The sequence below is a fragment of the Choloepus didactylus genome, chromosome 6 (genome assembly GCF_015220235.1).
Source record: "Choloepus didactylus isolate mChoDid1 chromosome 6, mChoDid1.pri, whole genome shotgun sequence".
NCBI lineage: Eukaryota > Metazoa > Chordata > Mammalia > Pilosa > Megalonychidae > Choloepus > Choloepus didactylus.
Window position 1 is genome coordinate 74,883,754 of NC_051312.1, and position 14,096 is coordinate 74,897,849.

At 36.0% G+C, this 14,096-nt stretch overlaps 1 pseudogene; it reads left to right on the plus strand.

Annotated features, from left to right (window-relative positions):
- Nucleotides 1-622: 622 nt before the first annotated feature.
- On the plus strand, nt 623-1,566 carry LOC119536974 (annotated as a pseudogene).
- The last annotated feature ends 12,530 nt before the right edge of the window (nt 1,567-14,096 follow it).

Consider the following 14,096-nt stretch of genomic DNA (forward strand, 5'->3'; position numbering starts at 1 on the left):
ATACCATTTTTACTAAAGAAATGGTTTTAAGACAGACTCCCAAGGTACATGTTCTGACTCACCAATTGCTCTATAACTTCATGCAAGTTATGTAACTTCTTTCACTCAGATTCTTCCGAATATAAAATAATAATGAAAATACTCAATATTATTTAATGGGAACTAAACTAGAAATACATACATAAAATTTTTAGCCATATGCTTATTATTTAGTGGGCGCAAAATAAATTTACCTGTTTTGCAAGTCATCATTTTGTAACTACATATATATAACAAATATTATATATATATTTATTTTACTAAACTCCACAGTCCTTTTGTTATTTTCATCACTCTTAACACTTTTTGTTCTTTGGTTCTAAAGCAACTTCAAATATATTTCTGAAAAAATATAACATGAAAAGAAAAGCAACATTATTTGAAGGAAGATTTCTGGTGTTTCTGTTAAAAACAATAATGGAAAATACAAGTGCACTCATCATTGCTTGATGCACTAATGCTTGAATGATATTTATCATGACTTCCCGTATGCCTAGTAAGGAAAACAAAACCAGCAAATTCATAACTTCTTTAATATAATTTATCCATTACAGGCTCTCTTTGATACCAGTAACAGTGTCTCATGGATTCCCTGGTGGATGGGAACCACACTGCAGTGACAGGGTTCATTCTATTGGGCTTAATAGATGATCCCAAACTTCGGGTCATCCTCTTCATGGTCATCCTATGCATCTACCTGATGACCGTATCTGGCAATCTCAGCACAATCATTCTTATCAGAATCTCTTGTCAGCTTCATCATCCTATGTATTTATTCCTAAGTCACTTGGCTTTGCTGACATAGGCTATTCATCATCTGTCACTCTCAATATGCTTGTAAACTTCATGGTGGAGAGGAATACATTCTCCTATTTTGGATGTGCCATCCAGCTTGGGTCAGCTGTCTTCTTTGGGACATCTGAGGGCTTCCTTCTGGCACTTATGGCTTATGATCGCTTTGTGGCAATCTGCAACCCACTGCTTTAATCAACCAAAATGTCCACAGAAATCTGTGTTCAATTACTCTCAGTGGCTTATGTAGGTGGTTTTATCAATGCTTCCTCCTTTACTCTTTCCTTCTTTTTTTTATTCTTCTGTGGACCAAATCAAGTCAATCAATTTTTCTGTGATTTTGCGCCTTTAGTTAAACTTTCCTGTTCTGATACTAGTATTCCCGCAGCTGTTCTCTCATTTTCTGCTGGGTTTGTCATTGTGATCACAATGTTTGTCATAGTCATTTCCTACACCTACATCCTCATCAACATCCTGAGGATGTGCTCCTCTGAGGGACGCCACAAGGCCTTCTCCACCTGCACCTCCCACCTCACTGCAGTCACTCTGTTCTATGGGACAATTACATTCATTTATGTGATGCCCAAATCCAGCTACTCAAGTGACCAGAACAAGGTGGTGTCTGTGTTCTACATGGTGGTGATCCCCATGTTGAACCCTCTCATCTACAGTCTCAGGAATAATGAGATTAAGGGTGCTCTGAAGAGAGAGCTTGGTGGAAAAATATTTTTTTGATATTTTCTTAACTTTTTATTTTGTTGGGTTTGATGTAAAAATATTACATAAATATAGGAAAAGAAAATTCAGTTCCTGTGGTTAAAGTAAATCTCTAAATCATTAGCTGCTCTGGAGATGTTATAAATATCGAATAGTAATTCAGAGAATGATAGTGAGTTACTATTAATGAAATTTAATGTAATTTATAATTTAAAAGCCCAAATTGGTTCACATGAAAAAGTACCTGATCTGCTGATTTTAAGTTGTAGTCGTATATTTTTTCAAACTTAGTTCTTTGTGCTAAGTTATTGTACCTCCATAGCTTTAAGGATGTGTGCATTTTCAACAGCAGCTCTTCCTGCATCAAGCCTAATAACTATAGTTTTGACTAGGTACATTCTGAGAGCAAATGATAAAGTGGAACAGTTGGTAAAATTGCTGGAAACATATACTTGCATAAAGGTTATTTGCTGGGGATGGACTTTATGGACCCCAAGAATTACGGCTGTGTTCCTGGCCTCATAGTCTAGTCATGGATATAGGAGTCCCAAGAGAAGTACAGGATGAGACCCCATGTCCATTCTGTGAATTCCTCAATCAGAAGAAATGACTCCCTGTATGAAAATGAGTAGGGGTCCTGAACTCTCAGAGGCTGAATGAAACAAAAACAATAAACATTTCCAGGAGACTCCAACTCACTGGATGACACTGAGACAGTGAGGAACAAAATCCTGGAGTGATCTGAACATGGTCAGGCCATGTCCTGCTCAGGAAGCTCCAAGGGAATGGACTGTCTCTCCCCTAAAATCATGATTTGCCCTGGAGAGGCTCAATTAACCTTGGTATGTTGACAACTACCACATAAATTTTTTTCTTGTTCCCTCTTAGTGTTTCAGATACAATTTGCATCTTTATGCAAGCTAAAACATACAGCATCAATCATGTCATTCATTTGGTTTTTCTTTCATTAATTAAAAAAATATATTGATTATCGCTAATATTTCAGGCACTTTCCTAAGCAATTAGAAATATAAGAGACAAACAGACATGTGTACCCTATGGAATTTATTTTCTAGCAAAGGAGAAGACAATAAAACTAACAAGTAAGTGTTACAGACTATTAGAATAAAATGAGTGCTATGGATAAAGAGAAAGCAGAATAGATTAAGGGAGACTTATGTACCAGAGCAGGCAGTGGTCTGTGTCAGCCTCATTGAAAAAATAACATTTCAGCAAAGGATCACAGTATGTAAGGTCACTTCATGTTGAATATGGTGTTACTTATGTATGCTAGTGCAAATCTAATTTTCCACTCTTGTACATTTACCAAGACCTGAAAGTCTTGGTAATTTTAATCAACTCTTTTGTGAGACAACTAAAGAAAGCTTGTTGAAATGTTAAATACATCTTAAATCACAGTAAATCTTACAGGATGATAAAGAATTGCATCACTAGAAACTTTGAAAAACTAGAGAAGTGAGCTTAGCAATTAAACTGCTGTTGACATGAGGAAATTTGACAAGTCAGGATGAACAGCTACAAATTTAAGCTGTGGATTTAGTGCTCTTTTGGGGTGAAGGGGAATATGTGAAAGCCTAGAGCATCTCAGGAGAGACGTGAATAATACATCTCATGTATGGCCTTAAGTTAAGAGGAAATGTGAAGTACTTTAATAAAGTCCTTGTAGTGACTAGAATCTTCAAAAGTATAGGATATCTCAAACCTTGAACTTGGTTGTGCCTTAGGGTGACTTAAATAAACAAACATCCTGCCTGATTCATCCCAAGCCTTTTTTTTAACTTCCCAATAATTATTGAGATACAGTCTCTATCACACAGTGAAAAATAATGACACTGCAAAAGAAAATAAGACACCAAATATGGAATCAGTGGACAAAACAGTCAACAGAAACAGAACCACAAAGATTTAAGACGTGGGAATTAAAAGGCAAATTATATTACTGTATTTAAAGAAATAAAAGACTGAAAACAAATACCATTATAGAAAACTAAAATTAATAACTCAGTAGTTAAGAAAAATAACTAAATAGGATTCTATAAATGAAAAATTCACCATGTCAGTAAAGTTGTGCCAGATGTTTCTCTCTTGGTGAGAAACATGTTTTCACACAGCCATCTATGAACTAATCTTTGGATCCCACGTTACAGCATATGCAGATGAACCATCCTAGCTTAGAAGCCTCAGGCCTCTAATTGGAACCAATATATCTTGTTATCATGTCAGGGTTGCTTCAAGGGATGTTTGCAGTTATGAGAATTGCTGCACTGAGGAAAGCCTCAAGATGTTCCCTTTCACCAGGAATTTATACTTCACACATGATCCCCCAATCCAGAAGGATTTTACAAATAAGTGATTATTTTTATAATAAGCAATATTGCATGGTACCAGCTAACATTATACCCTTTCTAGGGCTTCAGAGAAACAAGTTAAACCAGGTTCCAATTTGTCCTTAGAGAAGTCTAAAGGATTTTTCTCCTCTATCCCTTTACCACAAAGGAAGTGATCCATGTCATCAGGGATCTTAAATGCTGTGCTGCTTCTATGCAGGGTTCTTAAAGAACACATTACTCTACAAATCCAGTCATACTGGAACTTAGGCAGAACCTAAGGACACAGGAAGGTGGTATGAAGAAAGGGTCCCTACCCCATGTCTCATGTACAATTCTCAATCAAATTATGAAACATCTTCAGGTTTTATAAAGGACATGCCAACATGGTATTTTGTAATCCTCTAGTCTGTCTTTTGCAAAGTTTTCAAATCTTTTGCCATAACCTTTTAAGTAGTGAGCCTATGCTAAATTCATAAATTTACAAAATTATGTATTCTTGTTTGATTTTGATGTTTTTTAAATAACAGTTGTTTCCCATGTTTGTATCAAAGTTATTTCACCCATTTGCATTCTTTAAAAAATTTAATCGATGGGAAAAAGTTAAAATTCAGCTCTCAGCTAAAACAAATAAAAACAGTAATAAATGATTTTTCATAAATATTTTAACACAATTCTCAGAAACTACTTCATCCTTTTTAAGAAAATGACTCCTGGCAGCTATGGCCTCAAAACTGTCTCCCTTTCTCCCATAAGCCACCCCTGCTAGCACTTCTAGCACTTCTGGTCTCATGGCCTTGACTCAAAGATCTAGCAGAGGCCCAGACAGCAGCATGGTGGGATTGACTATGATCTGGGGTTGACTGTGTTGCACAATGTACAAAATATAAACCACAATATTGATAAAACTGAACGTATATGGAACATTTGTAAAACACAGAAAGCAATAGCAGAGTATACTTTTTTTTCCAAGGTAACTTTAAAATTTGGTCAAATACTGGGAAATAAAACAAGTTTCATATAGGTATAGAAAATATAAATAAGAAAGAAATGGAATCTCTAGAGCTGAAAAGTACAATATCAACTCAAAATTTTACTAAATCAGTCCAATAATTATTTGAAGATGGCATATGGAAAAACTCAGCATGATATGACAAAACATCACAAATTATATAATATGGTGCACAGAAAGAAAATAGAATAAAGAGAAATGAACAAAGCCTTGGAAACCTTTGGGACAATATTGAGTAGTCCAATACGTGTGCAATTAGAATCTCTGGAGAGATTTGAAGAGAAAATATTTTTAATTTTGATGAAGTCAAACGTATATATTTTCTTCTTTTATGGGTTGTGCTTAGTATCTCAGAAATCTTTGCGTACTCCAAAGTGACTAAGATTTTGCCTGAATATGCTTCTTAAAATTTTGTCTTTTTAAATATTTTTAAAATTAATTTTATTGAGATATACTCACACACCATATAATCCATCCAAAGTATACAATCAAGGGCACACAGTATCATCATATACTTGTGCATTCATTGCCACAATCAATTTTTGACCATTTTCATTACTCCAAAATAAATTAAGTAAGTAAATAAATAGAACACCCAAACCATCCCATGCCCCATAATTTTGTGTTTTGAATTTATATGTATGAAACATTTTGATTTAATTTTTGAGTATGTTATCGGAAAAGCTTTACTGTTAATTTGTTCCATGTGGATATACAATTGTTCCAGTAATATATGCTAAAAATACTTCCTTTCCCAATTTAATTACCTTAAACATTTGCCTAAATTCAATTTACCATATAAAGGTGGATCTATTTTTGGGCTGTCTTTTCCATTCCTCTTATCTGTATGTCTATCCTGTCACCAATACCACACTGTCTTGACTGTTGTGGCTTTATAGTAAGTCTTGAAATCATGTAGTGCAAATCTTCCAACTTTGTTCTTCCTTTCCAAAATTACTTTTGCTATTCTATAATTTGTATATCCATATAAATTTTAGAACCGACTGGTCAATTTCCTTTAAAAAGTTCTGCTAGAAAATTAATCCAGATTATACTGAATTAACAGACCAATTTTTGGAGTAACCCATGACCATGGTGTTCTGGTTTGCTAATGCTGCCATTATGCAAAATACCAGAAATGGATTGGCTTTTATAAAGGGGGTTTATTTGGTTTCAAGGTTACAGTCAGAAGGCCATGAAAATATCCAAATGAAGGCATCAAACACCAATGGCATCCGGAAAACCTCTGTTAGCTGGGAATCATGTGGCTGGCATCTGCTGATCCCAGGTTGTGTTCCAGCTCCAATCTCAGCTCCTGTGCATTCTTCAAAGTGTCACTCTTGGCTGCAGTACCTCCTTCTATCTGTGATCAGATATGGGAGCAAAGGATCAGCAGATACCAGCCATCTGTCTTCCCAGCTGACAGAGGTATTCCAGATGAAATTGTCCTTTCTTCAGTGAAGGTATCCTCTTGTTGATGCCTTAGTTTGGACACTTTTATGACCTAAGAACTGTAAATTTGTAACCTGATAAGCCCACTTTATATATGCCAATCCAGTTTTAGTATTTTGCATTCCAGCAGCTTTAAAAAACCAGAATGTGGTTCAACATAAAAAAATCAATTAATGTAGTAACCCACACCAATAAATTACAGAGTAAAAATCACATGATCATCTTGATTGATGCAGAAAAGACATCTGATAAAATTCAGCATTCTTTCTTGATGAAAACAATTCAAAGGATAGGAATAGAAGGAAACTTCCTCAACATGATACAGGGAATATATGAAAAATCCACAGCTAACATTATATTCAATGGGGGAAAGCCTGAAAGCTTTCCTTCTAAGATCAGGAACAAGACAAGGATGCCCGTTGTCACCATTGTTATTCAACATTAGGCTTGAAGTTCTAGCTAGAGCAATTAGGCAAGTAAAAGAAATATAAGGAATTCGAATTGGAAAGGAAGAAGTAAAACTTTCACTGTTTGCAGATGAGAAGATCCTATAGGTAGAACATCCTGAAAAATCTAGAATAAAGCTACTAGAGCTAATAAATGAGGAAAACAAAGTGGCAGGATACAAGATAAACATGCAAAAATCAGTAGTGCTTCTAAAACTAGTATTGAGCAAACTAAGTTGGAAATTTTTTTAAAAAAATCTTTTAATATAGCAACAAAAAGAAGCAAATACTTAGGAATAAATTTAACCAAACTCATAAAAGACCTATACACAGAAAAGTATAAAACACTGATAAAAGAAATCAAGGAAGACCTAGATAAATGGAAGGACATACCATGTTCATGGATTGGAAGACTAAATATAGTTAAGATAGCAATTCTACCCAAACTTATTTATAGATTCAATGCAATACCAATTAAAATCCCAACAACTTACTTTGTGGAAACAGAAAAAAACAACAATCAAATTTATTAGGTAGGGCAGTGTTCCGAATAGCTAAAAATATCTTGAGAAAGGAAATGAAGTGGGAGGTCTCACACTACCTGGCTTTGAAGCATATTTCACAACTCTAGTGGTCAAAACAGAATGGTACTGGCATAAAGATAGATGTTCTGACTGGTGGGATCTAACTGAGTTTTCAGAGGTGGACCCTTTCATCTATGGAAAACTGATCTTTGATAAAGCGGTCAAGTACAATCAACTGTGACAGAGCAGCCTCTTCAAGAAATTATGTTTGGAGAACAGGATACCCATATCCAAAAAATGAAAAAGGACAATTATCTCACACTTTATATAAAAATTAAGTCAAAATGGATCAAAGACCTAAACATTAGAGCTAACATCATAAAACTTTTAGAAGAAAATGCAAGGAAATATCTTAAGGATCTTGTGATAGGAGTTGGTTTCCAAGAGCTTACACCCAAAGTGCTGCAATTAAAGAAGAAATAGATAAATGGGATTTTCTCAAAACTGAAAACTTTTCTGCTTCCAAAGGTCTTTGTCAGGAAAGTAAAAATGCAGCCTATCACAATGGGAGACAATATTTGGAAACCACATATCAGATAAGGGGATAATATCCAGAATATATAAAGAGATCATACAAAACAACAGCAAAAAGACAAGCAACCCAATTTAAAAATGGGTGAAAGACATGCACAGACACTTTTCTGAAGAGGAAATACAAATGGCTCAAAAACATATGAAAAGATGCTCAACTTCACTTGCTATTATGGAAATGCAAATCAAAATTGCCCTGCATATCATCTCACCTACTAGAATGGGCATTATAAAAAAAAAAAACAAAAAAACACAACAACCAGAAAATTCCAAGTGTTGGAGAGGATGTGGACAAAGAAGCAAACTTATTCACTGTTGGTGGGAATGTAGAATGATACAACCACTCTGCAAGGCAGTGTGACAGTTCCTCAGGAAGTTAAGTATAGAACTGCCATATGATCCAGCAATCCCCTTATGAGGTATATACTCAGAGGAACTGAAAGCCCAGACATGAATGGACATTTGTAAACTGATGTTTATAGGAGCATTATTCACGATTGCCAAGAGATGGAAACAGCCCAAATGTCCATCAACAGAGGAGTGGATAAACAAACCGTGGTACATACAGTGGAATATTATGCAGCTGTAAGACTGTATAAAGTCACAGAGCATATAACAACGTGGATGAAACTTGAGGACCTTATGTTGAGTGCAATTAGCCAGAAAGCAAAGGACAAACACTGTATGGTCTCAATAATATGAATTAAAATTAATGAGCAAACTTTGAGAGTTAAAACTGAGAACACAGGTTATTAGGAGATAGAAAGAGGGTGGAGATCAGGCATCTGATGCTGGAGTATAGAATGTTCAACAGAATTGACTCTATAGAAACAGAAATGGATAGCACAATACTGTGTGATGGTAGCACAATATTCTAAGCACACTGAACAAAGACGGCTGTGAGTACGGTTGAAAGAGGAAAGCTAGGGGCATGTATGATACCAGAAAGAAAGACAGAAGATAAAGACTGGGATGGTATAACTTATTGAAGCCTAGAGTGGTCAATGATGGTGATTAAATCTACAAATACAAGAATGTTTTTATGAGGAAGAACAAATGAATGTCAACTTTGCAAGGTGTTGAAAATGGAATGGTATTGGGGAAAATACAATCAATGCAAATTAGAATCTATAGTTAACACTAACATTGTAATATGCTTCCATTAATTGTAACAAAGGCAATATACCAAAGCTAAATGTCTATAAGGGGGGATATAAGGGAAGGGTAAGGGATTTTTAGCAGTGGTGGCGCTGTTTGACCTTTTTATTTTATTTTATTTATTTATTTTATTTTATTCTATCTTATCTTATCTTTTATTTTTTTATTCATCTTTTTTTTTCTTTTTTTCTCCTCCTCCTCTTTCTTTGCAGAAGAAATGGAAATGTCCTCATATAGATTGTGGTGGTGAACGCATAACAATGTGGTTATGCCAGGAGCTATTGATTGTTTACTGAGGATGGAAGGTACGCTGTGTGAATAAAATTGTTTAAAAAATAAAAAGAGGGTTACAAGTGCAAGAGAAAATGTGGAGAGTGGGATGTACCTAATCACTGTTGGTGGGGAAGAGAAATGGCACAGATAATCTTGAGGGACATGTGGTGGTTCTACAGGAAATTAAGTTTGGGGTTGCCATATGGTCCTGAAACCTTGTTATTGCATATATACTCGGAAGAACTGACAGCAGGGACATGAATGGACATTTGCACACTGGAGTTTATGGCGTCAGTATTCACGATTCACAATGGAAGGAGGTGGCCTAAGGGTACATTGGCTGATGAATGTAATGGTGAAATGTGGTGTATACATACAATGGAATACTGACCAACTACAAGAAGGAATGAAGTTGTCAGGTATGCAACTAGGTGAATGGACCTTGAGGACAGTATGTTGAGTGAAATAAAATGAAAAGACAAACATTATAATGCCTCACAAATATGGACTAAGTACAATGTGCAAACTGTTGGGAACTGAATGTGAGAACATAAGTTATCAGGGGAAGGCCTATGGCAAATGTTCCTAGATTATAAGCTCTTATAGCAGTCACAACTATTCCTGAGTTATAATGGTTGTTTCTAAATTCTGAGATGCTGAGCAATTTGTGTATAGATGGTTGGTCCCCAGAACTTTGGGTATCTGTCTCAGTGACAACTGAGACTCAGAGCCAGAGTTTGGCCACTGTGAATATCAGCATTAACCCATACAGCAAATGTTAAAGAAGCTAAAAAAGAGATCAGACTTCAATTACAGATATGAATGAAATGGGCTTGGTTAGAACTAAGGTAAATCAGAATACACGGTAAAGGAAGATAATGAATGTTTCAAAACTTCAACTTCTGTGTGAGACCAAAGGTAGAGATATTTATTCAGTGGAAAATGCATATTTTCTGTAGAACACTATATAATTTAACTTATATGGACAGTTTATTCAACTACCATAGCTGCATGGAACCTTTAACAGGGCTTGAAAAATGGTTGGTTTGTAGAAGTTATGTGAAGCCCCGATACATCCCAGGGTAATATGGGCAGAGAATAAAAAAGTATTTGCAAATCCCCCTTGAGGGCCTGAGGAAAAATGTAGAAATATTAAACTTCCCCACCTGGGGAATTCCTGATATTCTCTCAGGCACTAGGGACTCACAACTTAATAAGCCAAGCCCTTGATCTTGAAACTTGCCCTTATGATACTAATTTCTCCAATAGCAAAGCTAAGCATGCACGTAAATATGCCTAAGAGTCACTCCCAGAGAGTCTCTTTTGTTGCTCAGATGTGGCCTCTATAAGCCAACTCTGCAAATAAACTCACTGCCCTCTCCGTAAGTGTGGCATGACTCCCAGGGGTGTAAGTCTACCTGGACACATGGGACATGACTCCCAGTGATGAGCCTGGCTCTGCTATCATGGGACTGAGAATGCCTTCTTGACCAAAAGGGGAAAAAGAAATGGAAAAAGATAAAATTTCAGTGGCTAAGAGATTTCAAATAGAGTTGAGCAGTCATTCTGGAGTGTGCCAGTTCAATGTACTATGTTCCCCAAAGTGCCATTATCTTTGATTCAATCCTGTGTGGGCAGACATATTAGTGTTGATTAGATTTTGGAATCCTTTGGGTGTTTCCATAGAGATGTGATTCAATCAACTGTGGACAAGACCTCTGATTGGATAATTTACATGGAAGTGTTGCCCCACCCATTCAGGGAGGGTCTGAATTAAATTACTGGAGCACTGTATAAGCTCAGACAGAAGGAGTGAGCTTGCTACAGCCAAGAGGGACACTTTGAAGAATGCACAGAAACTGAGAGAGGAGCTGCAGATGAGAGACAGTTTGAGGATGGCCGTTGAAAGCAGACTTTTGCTCCAGAGAAGCTAAGAGAGGACAAACATGCCAAGAGCAACTAAGAGTGACATTTTTGAGGAACTGCAGCCTAGAGAGGAACATCCTGGGAGAAACCCATTTTGAAACCAGAACTTTGGAGCAGACGCCAGCCACATGCCTTCCCAGCTAACAGAGGTTTTCCGGATACCATTGGTCATCCTCCAGTGAAGGTACCTGATTGCTGATGTGCTACCTTGGACAATTTATGGCCTTAAGACTGTAACTGTGTAACCAAATAAACCCCCCTTTATGAAAGCCAATCCATCTCTGGTGTTTTGCATTCTGGCAGCATTCGCAAACTAGAACATGGAGGTTATGCAAGCTTTAGCCAGATATTGCAAAATACCTCAGTATGCCAATCCCCAACCAATAATATTACTGAAAACCTGTGGAGTGCCCTGAGCTCTATCTAAATCTTGTTTTTCTTGGTAAGTTTAGTTTTTCAGCAACTTAAGGCCTCCAGATTGATCCTATGCCAGATAAGCCCTGAAACCCAGACATACCAGTCTCTCCAAGAACATCAACCAATCATTTCCCTACCTCATAAGGTCAACACTCCTTTTCAGCAGAAGTTAAAAAGGTCATTGCCCAGATATCCCTGAAGATTGAGAGAAAGATCAAATGAGAGGGAGGAGGTGTAATTGAGAAATAAGGATTTAACACATGACATGACTACTTACTAAATAGATATTTCTTTTTAGTGTCTAGGGTTTTAGAATAGCCAGAAGGAGGAAATACCTGAAGTTGTTGAACTGTAATCCAGTTAGCCCTCATCTTTGATAACGACTATATAACTATATAGCAAAACAAAACAAAACAAAACAAAACAAAAACAAAAGTCAGTTGCCCATATTTGAATGGATCTACTTCTGGATGTTTTGTTCTGTTCCACTGAACCATATCCCTATCTCCAACAATACTACACTGTCTTAGTTAACCTACCTCTATCATAAGTCTTAAAATTGGGTAGAGTGCAATAATAGTGGTCAATAAGAAGGAAGGATAATGGGTGTGGGATGTTTGGGGTCTTCATTTTTCTTTCATTTATGTTTTGGAGTAATACAAATGTTCTAAAAATAGTCATTGTGATGAATACACAAATACGTGATGATCCTGTGAACCATTCATTGTATACTTTGGATGGATTATATGGTGTTTGAATACATCTCAATAAAAGTACATTTAAAAAGTAATGTTAGCTGAAGGTTTTTCACAGATGCTCTTTACCAGTTGTTTTTTGTTCCTCCCTCTTTTCTTTCCTTCTTTCAGATTATTTGAAATTTTTTTCAAATTACATTTTAATTTTATCCATTAACAAAATGCATTACTTCTCACGTTATGTTTTTAGTGGTTGCTCTCAGAGTTACCATACATATCTGCAAATTTTCACAGTACCTATTGTTAATATTTTATTAATTTACATAAACAGAGTGACCCTGAAACCTTATATGATTATTTTTCCTCCAAACCTTTATGCAATTCTTTTCATATGTGTCACATCTATATACATTAAAAACCCCACAAGACAATATTATAAATGTTGCTATGGTAAGTTTGCATATTTTTAATGGAATTAATGGGAATATAATATATTTTTTATGAATTCAGATATGTACCTGTATTTGATTGAATAATGAATAATTGAATAATGAACCCTATTTTAGAACCCTATTTTAGACATGTACTTAGTCTTCATCCTCATTCCCACTGCAAACAGGATCACTTGAAGATTTATTTTCAGTTAAGATGGGGCTCAACTGAATGAGGTTGGACATAATCTGGATTACTGGAGTACTTTATAAACAGAAGAAATCCAGACATAGTGAGGGAAAGCCATTGGGAGGAGCCAGAGGAAGGAAGTCAGCAGAAACCTGGAAGAGAAAGGAGTGGCATTGCCATATGATAGTCAAGCAAAATAATCGTAAGATTGCTGGCAAGCAAAAACCAGAATGCCACAGTCTTTGGGGAGAAAGTAAGCCTTTCCAATATCTAGACTTGGGACTTCTTCTAGCCTCAAAACCTTGAGCCAATACATTCCTGTTATTTAAACTGACTCATTGTGTGGCAGCAGCTCAGGAAAACTAAGGCAATGCCATTTTTTATTTTCTTCATTCATTACTACAAATCAGAGACAATCATTCTTCTTTTGATGCTCTGTTACCTGGATCAACTGAACAAATCTCATTTCACCTTATAGAAGTTATCCCCTTTGACAACTTTTTCAGGGTAAAAAGTAGGATGTGAAGCCCTTTGAAGGATAATAAATGGCACATAAATACATTTGAGCATATTACTGATGGATATCCTGACTTGTTTCCAACATAAGGCCCTGTCACAGTTGCTGAATGTAGTGAGGCCCTTCCTTCTTTCCCAGGACACATTCCATAGCTATTCTCACTCACTTAAATGAAAGATGTAAACAAAGACTTTGTTCCAGAGACTCTTCTGACCTTATCTTTTCTTATGAGCATTCATCTGACGATGGTAATATTACCTTTTCCTTACACAACTAAATTTGGGCTTAATCACTATACACATTTATTTATATGTTAATGCTTGACTGAGAATCCCCCATGCAAAAATATCAAAATGTAATATTGATTATATGCATGCATAAAACCACAATTAAAAATGAGTTCTGTTGTTATGCTAACAAAACACGGCCATTTCTCATAAAAAAAGATTTAGTACTATGCTGGAAAAAGACAACTTTACTTTTCTTCTCTGCTTTACTTTAATGCTTCTCTTTCAATTTCTTCTCTTCTGTCCCCAGATGAAATTATGTACATATCCCATAGGTCCTG